We start from the raw sequence: 14,499 nt of genomic DNA on the forward strand, positions 1-14,499 counted from the left end.
ATCCTCTCTCAGGCCAACTTTGTCTTTTTATTGCCTGAAATAAACGCACTTTGCATTTGTACTTATGAATGTAGGTCTGTTGATGTCCCTTTCATTAAACTCAACTCTATAAACTCTAGACTTGTCCAGTATTTGTGGTTGTAACCACAGCCTCCAGCCTTTGTGCATTAGGGAATTCAAGGCTTACCATACAGTGATGTTGCTAAGATCACAAGGTGTAGAAATAGGTTCAGTAAAAGCTTCAGTCATCAGGATCCATGATCTAAATTTACCTATTATACAGAAATGGGAGTGTGGTATTCCTCAGACAAACCTTCACATTTGTGTAGAAGATGAATGTCTACAAAACCTTTATAGACACTCCCGATTTCCTCTCAAAACATGCATTTAGCAACATGGTGATTCTTAAAGTTTAAGCTCTGAAAAATGATCCCTGTTCTCACCCTCACTTATATTGGATGAAAACCTTTTGTTTGATGCTGAGAAATAGAGGTGGATAAAAGGTTTTGTAAATATCCCCTGAATCCTGGTCACCTTGTGAGAATCACAGATTCCTCTTCCTCAAACCAGAACACTGATCCATTTCAGAGTAGGGTGGGACCAAGGAGATGAGAGAAGTTACCCCAGACATGTCAAGGCCTAACAAATTTCTTCTCTCCTTTAAGTCACTCTTCATATGAATAGAGATACTCCCCCCATGTAACTAATTTAAAACACAAATACATATGTACTCCCGTTTTATTCACTTCCTTTCATTCTCAAGGTAGCTATAGTGGCAGTGAGATCATGACACAAAAGTGACATTCCATAAGAAGATACTGTCAAACTCATAGAAGATAATAGGAAAGGCCAGTTTGTCACTGAGACATAGAAAGTTCTTGGAAATGTAAACTTTGTGGAGGCTATAGAAAGACACGAAATGTGTTCATTTTCCACTAGTAACTCATATTTTCTCTTCACACACCTCTGCATCCTGGCAAAAGATATCACTGTGGGTTCTCAGTCAAAGGGTTTTAAGCCAGGCTTATTTCCCATTATATATAGGTAAAGACAAACACTGACAGTAGCCAGGAAGAGAGAACTTGGTGCTGTGTTTATTGTTTTCTTTGCTTTGCTTTTAATTAATCTCTTTTTTCTCTGTGTCACTGTCTCTGTTTCTGTGTAAAATGAAAAATAAATGACCCAGAGACTGATATTGGGGTGCAACCTGAAGATCAGGGAAGCAAAGCAGCCAAACCACCAGAGAGCTCTCACCTCTAAAAGTGCTGGGGCATTCCTATTCTCTATATGGCTGGAGAATGAATTCTTATATCCTCAATGCAAATGCCTGATACTGACTACTTATGACCCTGCTCCTATCTTTTATACCCTCTAGTAATGGGATTACAGATGTGTGATCTGATCCACTCTCTGGTAGCCCAAGGTGGTCTTGGACTCAGAGATCCATTTGCTTTTCTCCTGAGTCCTGGGATTAATGGTGTGTACCACTACTGCATAGCTCTATGGATTCTGGGATTAAAGGTGTGGGGCTGGCTTCTATGGCTTGTGTCTGAATTTGATTTCTGAATCTTTAGGCAACCTTTAATAAATCATAAATAATATATCACTACATCTCTGTCTGACTGACTCTGATTCTCACATTCTGTCTTTCTCCCATGTGTATGTCTGTATATGTGCGTATGTCTCTCTGTGTGTCTGTCTTAGGCTGTGAATTGACAATGCTATAGAAAGCCCACCATAAGCTAAGCAGCACTACATTCCCAATGGCCCATTACAACAATCACATGTACTTACAGCCAATTCTGAACTCTTCTAACTTTTGCCTATTCCTTCGGTACTGGTAACAATAAAACTTCTCTGACAAAATATGCCACATGTTTCTCTCAGCCCTCCCTACATCTTAGTAAAGAGTCTGCATTGAAGGTATCCCAGTTACCCTTTTATTTCCTGCCTTCTGTTTCTGGGGGTAGTAACTACAGATACAAGGCATGTAATGGCAAATAGCTGTGAATAACAGGAAAAAAAGAACCCTAAGGACATTATAACAGCTTGGAAATTTGGCTTCTGTAACCTTATCTCTTACTAAAACCAGAACCAGAAAACCGGGCACGTCCAGATTAGTTGTGAACAGTCACATGCAGCTGGAAGTAATGGAGTGATTTATTTAAATTTGCTAGCTGGAGTGAAAAACAGCCACAACCTTCACAGAAGGAGAGAAGAGGGAGATGTGGAGACAGGAAGAGGCGGAGATAAAAAAAGAAACCATGTCATGAGCACATGGGCCACCTTATCACTGAATTAGGGGCACAGACATCACATGGGAGTATTTTCTTACTGAGTAAGGAGCTCTCCATACCTTGGGACAGCACATGTGCTTCCATGGTGCCTGAGGAAACCAGATAAGACAGCATCTTCTATGAGGCTGTCCTCACTCAGAAAACAGAAGTTCATTTTAGGGTCAAGTAATGGCCTCCTATTTCCAGGCTGCTCTGAGGGGCTCCCGTGAAGCAAGTCACTTCTAACTGCAACAGTCCCTCCTAGAGGAAGGAAGGAGGCCCCTGAGGCTCTGACCCACTGAGGCTTCCTGGAGAAGACTCTTCAAAATAACATGTCTTACATCCTTCAGGTCCTGCAGGGAGCTCCAAGACTGCAGCTTTCATCTGTGCTTAGTCATCCTTTTTAAGGGGCAGCTGTCCCTGAGTCATCCATGTTCCTGTAAGTAAACCTTCATCCACATCCAACTAGTAACCCCTCACCCATACCATGTAAGACACTTCAGTAAACTGGTTCACCAAGCTGAACTGTAGCAGGATTGTTACTTTGACTTCTTAGTTTCCTGGGTAAGTGCATGTTTATAAACATCTCCCTGAAAAGTCACACAGCTGCTTGGTGTCCAAACATGGCCAACAGAATCAAAGCAGTGTTTGAGAGGAGGGTGCATGGGCCCTGCAATGAAGATAAGTAAATGCATCTGGCATTCTGAAATGCACATGATCCTCTTGGGTCAGGAAGCAGAATGTTAAGGCTTGAGTATGGAACACACTCTATGGGTTTAGATGCTTTAAATGCTTCCCTTCCCGATGCTGGAGCTACTTGGGGAGATTGTAGGAACTTTAGAAGGCAGATTATACTGAATAAGTAAGTCCCTGGAAGGGATGCCTTGCCCTTCCTGTCATAGTCTGCATCCTGTCTTCCATATTGTGACCTCCTATCTTCTGTATGTGCTCTCATTTCCCTTAAATTCTGTTTAGATGCATGGAACAAACCCTCATAACATAAATATAAGGAAACCATTCCTCTCTTGGTACTCTGTAAAATATTTATTCACAATGAAGCAAAAACTTCCAGAATATTTACTTTTCTGTGTGCTGGATGGCATTTGCATTGTGATGGTCTGCAAATATATTGTGGTGAATAATCTAACTATTGGATTTGCTTTCCTGTTATTTTCTTTAATTTTTTGCTAGTGCTTTCTTTTCAAAGATATTAGACTAGAGAACTTCACGGGACTCATGTTTGTCCTCTAAATCTTAGATGGAACTAACCAGAGAATTATGTGGTTTAGCACTTTTCTTAAAGAGCATATTATTATGGACTCATTATCACTGTATTTCCTAAGATTTGTCATAATTATTTCTCATACTTTCCCTTCCCTTTCCTCATTCCCTCCTCCCTCCCCCCTCCCTCCCCCCCCCTCCTCCCTCCTCCCCCCCTCTTTCTCTCTCTCTCTCTCTCTCTCTCTCTCTCTCTCTCTCTCTCTCTCTCTCTGTGTGTGTGTGTGTGTGTGTATTTGTGTCTGTGTCTGTGTGGTGGTAGAGTATTTGCTTGTGGAGACCACAAGCATTGGATCCCTCTAGCTGTAGTTACAGGTGTTTCTGAGGTGTCTGGTGTGGCTGTTGGAAAAAACTCATCCCTCTGAAAGAACAGTGTGTGCTTTTAACCTCTGAGTTATATCTCCATCCTCAACATTTTTGTCTTCATGAATGTATCTTGGTGAGAAGTGATGTGTACATCTCCATGTATGTCCTTTTCTGTTAAGCTTCCAACCTCTTTGCATCTATACTCTCATATCTATCTCTTATGATCTTTTGCATTACCATGACATCACTGCTAAAGTCTTTTTTTACCAGTGATATTGCTTGTGTGCATCCTATATCTCTTTTTCTAAATTAGGATGAATGGAATTTTTTGATTTAGTTTCTCTTTTCTAAGAAGCTATTCTTGGCTTTGCTCATCATTGTTGTGTTTGAATCTTCACTTATGTCTTCTCTGATCTTTATTACTTATTCCTTTCTACTAATCTTGATTTCAGTTTCTTTATTGTCTTCTAAATCTTTTGATGTCCAGATGCTTTTTTCATTATTTACATACTTGTGTAGGTAAGGGGATGCTGCACACATTTCCTGTGCACCTGTACTGATCAGAGAACAAATTTTGGGGGGTCAGTTCTCTTCTTACACTATGAATCTCAAAAATGGAATTCAGGTGTTCAGGCTCAGTAGCAAGAGAGTCCTGATTATGCTAATGACATGTTCATGGGTTTGGGTCATTCTTTGGATGAAGATAACCTACCTGCCAGTGGCTGTAACCACAGTGAAAAATTAGTCTCCCTCACTGGAAACTATCCATTGCAGTGCTTCTGATAGAGTTGGTTCTGTTGAAACCCTTCTTAACTTCACAATGAAATTTAAAAATTTTTCAAATATGTCATAAATGAGTACTGTATTTATATATTTCTACACATTTCTACCCCAACTCCTTGTGTACCCCCTACTCATTCTCAAATTCAAAACATTTTGTACATTATTGTTACATAGACATGCATGAATATGTGTATCTATATGTATGTATACTGAGTTTATTTAGTGCTTCTCCTAAGTATATGTTTTTAAGGTTGACCACATTGGATTGAACAACCTGTAAGGGGCCTATCCCTGAAGAAGACTGATTCTCCTGCTCTTGGTAGCTTATAGATCTTAATCTAGGAGTGAGGGTTTGTGAGATTTCTCCCACCCATATTGGCACATCTACTGGTGTTATCATCATGTAAGTCTTGTTTAAACAACCATATTGTTGAGATTGTATGGGTGCAGCATCCCTTTCATGTCTAGAAGACACTATCTAGCAGCAGTTATCCTGAACCTCTGGGTATTACAATCTTTCTGCACATTTCACATAATGTTACCTGGAGTTGTATTGCAGATAAAATCCATAGGCTTGTGTAACTTCACCTTCATGGTCACCTACTCGTACAACTTAATAAGTTGTAGATTTTCATAGTAGGCTAAGTCTGCTCTAAAAGTAATTTCTTAGATAAGAAATGAGAAATATTTTCTCTAAATATAAGAACAAGCATTTAGAAAGTAGGCATGAGTTCTTCCCATTATGAAGGCTTATATCCAGTTAGATAAAAGTGCCATTATTGTACCATTTGCCAGAGTGCATCTTCTTGTGCCTTGTATGCTTTATAATGCTATTGGACTATTCATTGATTTTCTCTTTTATCAGTTTGTATACCACCTTCTAATGCTATGTGATCTAGTCACCAGGGAGGAGTCTTCCAAGTCAGTTACAAATTGATTCCTCCTTGTCCTATGTCTGAAATACACATGAAGTTTAACAATAGGGTCTTACTTTCATGCTTCAGGGAGGAACCAAGAGTAATGTCAATAGCCTGTATTATTTTTGTAGTTTACTGGACCGCCAGGGCCAATAATTCAAAGGGAGGTATCACATGCCTGGAACTTGGGTTTTTGATACTTTATGGATCTTATTAGGAGAAATATCATCCTATAAAGTGAAATTTAATTCAAAATACATTTTTAAGAACAGTTATATCTATCCTTTTGTCCTTTTCAAATACTCATGGGGTTTCGTATCCTCTCTCCATTCCTCTCCCTTTGCACTACAATTTTCCCCATCCACAGTTAAGTTTTTTAATTTTTCATTTCCTCTTCATAGGACCTGTGTTCTATTCTCCACCTGTCTTGATCCCCTTCCTTCCCATAGTCCTATGATTTCTTTCTACTATTCTGGTATGTGGAACAGTATTGGTCAACACAAACATAGACATGTCTTGAAAGAAGTTCTCTCAAATGAGGAATTGCCTTCATCAAACTGGTCTGTAGGATGTCTCTGGGGGAATTTTCATGATTAATCATTAATTTAGGAAGGACAAACTACCATGAATATTGCCAACTCTGCTCAGGTGGTCTTGGATAATTAAGAAACCACACTGAGCAGTATAGAGAGCAATACAGTAAGCAGCCCTCCTTCATGCCTTCTGTTCTAGTTCCAAAGTGCAGGTTCCTGTCCTGAGTTCATGCCTTGGCTTCCCTCAATGGACTAGACCCAGGATATGTAAGCCAAATACTCACTTTCCTCCCCATGTTACTTTTGTACATGAGCTTTATCACAGCAACACAAACCAAAGCAGAACATTTGGCCTATGTGGTTATTTCAGGTTATATACTCAAATCTAAAGATTTGGAGTTAGGATCCACAAAAAAAATAATGTGTAGTGTTTAACTTTCCTGATCTGTGTTATTTCATACTTTTCTATATTCCAGTTCTATCCACTTACCTGAAGATTTCATTTTCTTAATAGCTGGGCACTATCCACCTGGGCCTTGTTCATTTGTCAGTTGAAGAACTTTTAGGCTGTTACCATTTCCTAACTATTGTGACTAGGATGTCATGGTTGAGAAGTATCTGTGGAGCACATGTCAAGTTGTGTTGGCATGTGCCAAGGAGTAGCATAGCTGAGCCATACAACTGATCACTTTCAGATTTTTGAGAATTTCCACATTGACTTCCACAGTAGCTGCACCAGTTTGCAATCTTACTAACAGTGACTGGGGACTGACCAGAATTTTTAACTGGATTGATCTTGTGTAGGAATCCATAGATTTGGTATGTTTGTGTAACGTTAATAGCCACAGCATAAACTGTGAACAGCATTTTACCAAACTGTTCCCCATTCTCAAAATCTTTTATTCTTTCCACTTCCCCAACTTGTTAGCCTCTATTAAAAAAGTCTTGAGGTTTTTTAATTTATTTTTATTTAAATTATCAAAAATATTATTTTATATCAATCCCAGTTCTCTCTGACTCTCTCCCATCCTCCCATGCCCCCCACGAAACCTCATCCCACCCCCATCCTCTCCCCAAGGAGAGTGAGGCCTTCCATGTGGCATCATCAATGATGCCTGTCACATCATATGTGGGAGGGCCTAGGCCCTCCTCCGTGTATCTAGACTGAGAGACTATCACTCCACGGGGGAATGGGCTCCCAAAGTCCATTTATGCACTAGGAATAAATAATGGTACCACTGCCAGAGTCCCCATAGACTCTGCCCAGGTCTCCTAACTGACACCCACATTTAGGGGACCTGGTTCTGGACTATGCTGGTTCCCCAGCTGTCAGACTGGAGTCCATAAGCTCCCACTTGCTCAGGTCAGCTGTTTCTATGGCTTTCCCCAGCATGATCTTGACCCCTTTGTTCATCACTCCTCCCTCTCTACAATTGGATTCCAGGTGTTTGGCTCAGTGCTTAACTGTGGAACTCTTCTTCTGCTTCCATCAGCTTCTGGTTAAAGGCTCTATTATGGCATTTAAGGTAGTCATCAGTCTCATTACAGGAGAAGGGCATTTAAGGTAGCCTCTCCACTATTGCTTAGTAAAACAGCAAATAACTGATATAAAATCTGTGAGATTAGGATAACTTAACAAACGCCAGCCAACAGCAAGCTAGAGCGTGCCAAAAGCAGCAAGGACAGAGAGGCAAGAGAGTGAGCCATGTGCCTTGTCTGTCCCTTTAAAACCTTTCCAGCGTCACCCTGACATCACCTTGACCAAGCCCTGATGGGCGTGGTCTAGCACACCTGTAGCCACTTCTTAAGAGGTGTGGTTATGGTGTCTCCCTACAATTCCCCTTTTAGTCTAAAAGAGGATTAAAACTTAACAGTGTAAAGTATCCAAAATTAACAATCATAAAGGTGAAATACAAGAAGATACAATAATCTGCTATGTCACATCCTAACTATGTCTATTTCAGCTAAACCCTAAAGTTATCTGAAAAGAAGTGTACAAGCCTGAACACCTCCTTCCAATCCCAACTATAAACAACAGGAACCAATCCCTAACTAGGCATACACTATCCTAAGTGACAACAATGGGGGGGGGGAAGGGGCATAGCATCCTCAAAGTTACTTCCTGCTGAGATGGGATGGTGATAGCCTCATGGGGTCCTGTAGGAAGAAAATGTTAGTATAATGAAAGTCTTGAATGGATTATATCCAGTCCATGTTAGATGGGATTTGCTTGATTGAATATCTAGGTTGAAATTCTCAACTTTATTGAAGTCAGTACCCAGGGTCTGGTCAGAGTGTCAATTGAAACAGAGTAAGTTGGATCCAGTGCAGTCGACGAGGTATGGCCCAATTTCTTTCCAGACTGTCCAGGGATTGCTGTCAGGCAGGTCTTCATTGGCTGTGTGGGACTCAAACGTAAGTGTTAGCAGAGAAAATTTTGCTTCTATATGTATGCTTACTGGGAAAGGCGACCATGAGAAAGTAACAATTATGAGAGGGTGTACACCTTGAAAGAAAGCGCCAAGAAAAGACAAAGACAGTCCCCAATTCTTCTTTTATTCTGTATTACATCAATTGGCTTCTTGATACAATACAGAAACTCTAAAGTTTAGTTAAACAACGTGCTTGCATTTTAGAGGAGGAAAGCCAAATCCATCTCTAAATCCAGCACTGGTTTAATTGAATAGGGACTAGGAAATAAAGAGAGAGTTCTCTGAGAGACAGCTGTAGAGTTTACCATATGGCACGTTCCTTTTGTTTGATGGTTATAGCTACCTTCTCTTCTTAAGTATCTACCCATGCAGTGTCCTTTGACTTATGGAGATGAGTTTTCCTGTGAAGATAAAAGCAAAACACTTCCCTTTCCTTTGGGAGTTTTCTATTTAGTTTGTGAGATATACCTTAGTAGAATACCTGTCATTTATCCTCATCGAGAGGTTTTTCTTTTTCAACTCGAATCTTGATCAAATTTGATGGTATCCAAAGTTTTTCTTCTCCTGTGGAAACCAATGCAAAACCCCTATCCCATCGTAACCCATGTCCTGTTTCCATACAGAGGTCAGTACATCTTTGAAGCATACAGGCTGATTCAGTTCAGCAGTTTTTTCCGTAGTCCAGTGTCTTTCTGCATTGGCATTTGTTCTTTCTCATTGGCATTAAGAAAGTTTGGTGTTAATAAAGCATTATGCAACCTATGATTGGGGGTTTCGTTTTCCCATCCTGTTTATGGAGCATCTCCTTAAGTATTCTATTAGATCTCCCAATCACTGTTTGTCCCGTAGGATTGTGTGGTATACCAGTGATAGGCTTTTTGTTATAATATTTGAAAAACTGTTCCATTTTTGTGGAGACATATGCTGGAGCATTGCCAGTTTTAATTATTGCAGGTATGCCCATAACCGCCATCACCTCTAGAAGATGTGTAATAACAGAATCAGCTTTTTCAGAGTTAAGAGCACTAGCCCATTGGTACCCTGAGAATGTGTCTATAGTATGATGCACATATTTCAAATTTCCGAATTCTGCAAAGTGAAAGACATCCAAACCTAATTTCTCTGAATGCCCTTAGGATTACAGCCTGATGGCAATGGAGTCTGGTTATAAAAGGAACAAGTAGGACAGTTTCCCACTATCTCCTTGACTTGTTGCCAAGTGATGGAGAAGTCCTTTTTTAAACCTTTGCTATTTACATGATGTTTCTTATGAAATTCTGAGGCTTCTAGTACAGTGCCAATTAATAAATGATCAATCTCATCATTACCTTGTGCTAGTGGGTCTGGCAGACCCATAGGGGATCTGATATGTGTAACATATATAGGATTACTTCTGTTTCTGATTGTTTCCTGTAATTGTATAAACAGTGAAGTGAATTCTGTATTATCAGGAATGAATTCTGCAGTCTCAATGTGTAAAACAACTCTCTCTGCATATTGAGAATCAGTAACTATATGAAGAGGTTCTGCAAAATCCATAAGTACCATGATAATTGCATATAATTCTGCCTTCTGTACAGATGTATATGGACTTTGAACTACTTTACTTACCTCACCTGCTTTATAACCTACTTACCTAATTTGTTGACAACTGTGTAAAAGGTAAGAGCTCCAGAAATGGGAGTTCGTCTTACAATTCGTGGAAGGATCCAGACTGTCTTTCTTATGAATTTAATTCTGTCAGTTTTGGGATAATTGTTGATAATCATTCCCAAAAAGTCAGTAAGAGGTATTTGCCAATATTCATTATCCTTCCATAAGGAGGAAATTTCCTCATTAGTTAAAGGTACTGTAATTTCTGTTGGATCTTTTCCAGTCAATTGACAGAGTCTTAATTTGCTTTTTAAAATCAAATCAGAAATCTTTTCTATATATGTTTTTAACTTTTTATTCTGTTTATGTGGCAGAAATATCCACTCCAATATGGTATCTTCCCTCTGCATCAGAATCCCAGAAGGGTATTCTCTGGATGGCAATTAACCAGAATACAGTTTAAATCAAGGTTTCTCTGATCTACATGCACATCCAATATTCTTTTTTCTACCCATTGTAATTCTTTTTCTGCCTCAGTGGATAATATCCGTGGACTGTGGTTCAGTCGGCAGAGCATAAGACTCTTAATCTCAGGTTTGTGGGTTCATGCCCACGTTGGAGGCCAGATAAAATGCTGAATAATTGATACGAAATCTGTGAGGTTAGGATAACTTTAATAGATAAATGCCAGCCAACAGTACGCCAGAGCATGCCAAAAGCAGCAAGGCCAGAGAGACAAGTGAGTGAGCCATGTGCCTTGTCTGTCCCTTTGAAACCTTTCCAGCGTCACACTGACATCACCTTGACCACACCCTAACAGGCATGGTCAGGCACACCTGTAGCCACTTCTTAGGAGGCGTGGTTATGGTGGCTCCCTACAGCTTAGATTCTTAGTTGGGGTCATCCTTGTGGATCTCTGAACATTTCCCTAGTGCCGCATTTCTCTTTAAACCTACAATGGCTCCCTCTATTAAGGTATCCCTTTTCTTGCTCTTCTCAATCTTCCTGATCCCTTATGTTCTCCTCCCTGCTCCAGTTCAAGACTTGATTTTTGTCTTAGGTATGTGTTAGAAATTCCATATTTAGCATGTCTTTTACAATTTCTGGTAGGTGTTGGAATATTTTAAAGTTTCTCACAGAAAGACAGGCATTTTTCTGGTGCCAGGGAAGTCTCACATATGTGGCTCATCACATCTTTGTAGTCACTGATATTGACAATATTCCTGGGTATAGGAATAATCTCTGATCATGGACCAGCCTAGGCTCCCATAACATGCTAACACCCCAGAGTGAGACTGAGCTTTTCATACCATAAACTCATAGTCAATCAAAATAAGCAAAGTCAGACACACCCAGGCAGGGAGGAGCTCCCTGCGCCCTGAATCTGCTAGCACCCCACCCTTCCATTCCGGCGACTGACCCAGGAACTAGGTGAGCGAGTCTCTGCCCTCTCCCAACTCCCGCCCAAATCATCATCCACCCCGACCACCCCCACCCCCCAACCCCGCCTGCGCCTTCGGGCTTGGGTTAGACACACCCAGGCAGGGAGGAGCTCCCTGCACCCCGAATCTGCTAGCACCCCACTCTTCCATTCCGCCGACCGACCAAGGAACTAGGAACTAGTGAGGAGACTACCAGGAGCGTCAAGACCATCCAGAGTTGTGGACATTGAATTCCTGGCCCCCACTCACCACTGGGTCACAAGAGAAGACAGAGAGACCCCACCTCCACCCACTAAAAGAAGATATGGGGAGAAGACAGAAAAAGATTTCACTCAACAACAGAAAGACCAATATGACACCACCAGAATCTAGGGACTCCACTCCAGCAAGATCTGAAAAGCCCAACACAGAGCATGAAGATGAGATAGACCTCAAAAATTATCTCAGCAAGATGATAGAGACCTTTAAAGAGGAAACAAGAAAATCCCTTAAAGAAATAGAAGGAAAAGCAAATAAAAAATTAAACGAATTGGAGGAAAACACAAACCAAAAAATTCAATAAATAAATAAATCTCTTAAAGAATCTAAAGAAAGCCAAGAAAAAACATCCAAACAAGTGAAGGAAGCTCTTGAAACAGTTCAAAGCATGAAAGCTGAAATACACACAATAAAGAAAACACAGAATGAGACCATGCTGGAAATGGAAAGGCTGGATAAACGATCAGGAACTAAAGATGTAAGTATATCCAATAGAATTCAAGAGATGGAAGAGAGAATCTCAGCTACTGAAGACTCGCTAGAGGATATACATTCATCAACCAAAGAAAACCTCAAGTCCAACAAATCCCTAACACAAAATATCCAGGAAATATGGGACACCATAAAAAGGCCAAACCTAAGAATAATAGGTGTAGAAGAAGGTGAAGAAACACTGCTCAAAGGTACAGAAAACATATTCAACAAAATCATAGAAGAAAACTTCCCCAACCTACAGAAGGATATGCCTATGAAAGCACAAGAAGCTTACAGGACACCAAACAGACTGGACCACAAAAAGAAGTCCCCCCCAACACATAATAATCAAAACACCAAATCTACAGAATAAAGAGAAAATATTAAGAGCAGCAAAGGAAAAAGGCCAACTAACATATAAAGGCAAACCAATCAGAATCACACCAGACTTCTCAATGGAAACTCTGAAAGCCAGAAGGTCTTGAATAGATACCCTACAAGCACTAAGGGAGCATGGATGCCAACCCAGACTACTGTACCCAGCAAAACTTTCAATCACTATAGATGGAGAAAACAAGATATTCCTCGACAAAACAGATTTAAACAATACATATCCTCAAATCCATCACTACAGAAGGCTCTGGAAGGAAAACTCCAACCCAACGAACATGACTACACTCACAAAAACACTGGCAATAGATAATCTAATTTTACCAAACACAAAAAGAAACAGGAGGGCAAACTCCACACACAATGATACCACCAACAATAAATCCAAAACAAAGGAGAACCAATGAACAATGGACATTAATATCCCTAAATGTCAATGGTCTTAACTTGCCCAGAAAAAGATATAGGCTAACAGAATGGATACGAAGACAGAATCCATCCTTCTGCTGTTTACAAGAAACACACCTCAACTTCAAAGACAGGTGATACCTCAGAGTAAAAGGATGGGAAAAAATTTTCCAATCAAATGGGCTCAAGAAACAAGCTGGGGTAGCAATCCTAATATCTAACAAATTAGACTTTAAACTGAAAGCAATCAAAAGAGATGAAGAAGGGTATTTCATACTCATCACAGGAAAAGTCCATCAAGATGAAGTCTCAATCCTGAATATCTATGCCCCTAATACAAAAGCACCCACATTTGTAAAAGAAATATTACTAAAGCTCAAACCACACATAAAAACACACACACACTTATAGTAGGAGACTCCAAGACCCCCCTTACACCATTGGACAGAACTACTAGACAGAAACTTAACAAAGAAACAAAGGATCTGACAGAAGTTATGACACAACTGGGTTTAACAGATATCTATAGAACATTCCATCCTAACACAAAAGAATATACTTTCTTCTCAGTGCCACATGGAACCTTCTCAAAAATTGACCACATAGTTGGCAGCAAAGTAAATCTCCACAGTTACAAAAGAATTGAAATAACCCCCTGTATCTTCTCAGACCACCATGCAGTAAAGCTAGAATTCAACAGCAATACAAATTGCAGGAAACCTACATTCGCATGGAAAATGAATAACACCCAAATGAACCATTCCTGGGTTGAGGAAGAAATAAAAAAAGAAATTAAAGACTTCCTAGAATTTAATGAGAATGTAGACACAACATACCCAAACTTATGGGACACCCTGAAAGCAGTGCTAAGAGGGAAGTTCATAGCACTAAGTGCCCACATGAAGAAACTGGAGGAAAGTCACATTAGAGAATTGACAGAACAACTGAAAGCTTTAGAGCAAAAAGAAGCAAACTCACCAAGGAGGAGTAGACGCCAGGAAATAATCAACCTGAGAGCCGAAATCAACAAAGTAGAAACTAGGAAAACAGTACAAAGAATCAATGAAACAAAGAGTTGGTTCTTTGAGAAGATCAACAAGATAGACAAACCTCTAGCCAAACTAACCAAAAGGCAGAGAGAGAGCATGCTAATTAACAAAATCAGAAATGAAAAGGGGGATATAACAATGGACACTGAGGAAATCCAGAGAATCTTTAGGTCATACTTTGAAAACCTGTATTCCACAAAATTGGAAAATCTAAAGGAAATGGACAGCTTTCTGGATAAATATCACTTACCAAAATTAAATCAAGATCAGATAAACAGTTTAAATCAGATAAACAGTTAAATAATGAAATAGAAGCAGTCATCAAAAGCCTCCCAACCAAAAAAAGCCCAGGACCAGATG

Source organism: Cricetulus griseus, chromosome 3, assembly GCF_003668045.3.
Source record: "Cricetulus griseus strain 17A/GY chromosome 3, alternate assembly CriGri-PICRH-1.0, whole genome shotgun sequence".
NCBI classification, from domain to species: domain Eukaryota; kingdom Metazoa; phylum Chordata; class Mammalia; order Rodentia; family Cricetidae; genus Cricetulus; species Cricetulus griseus.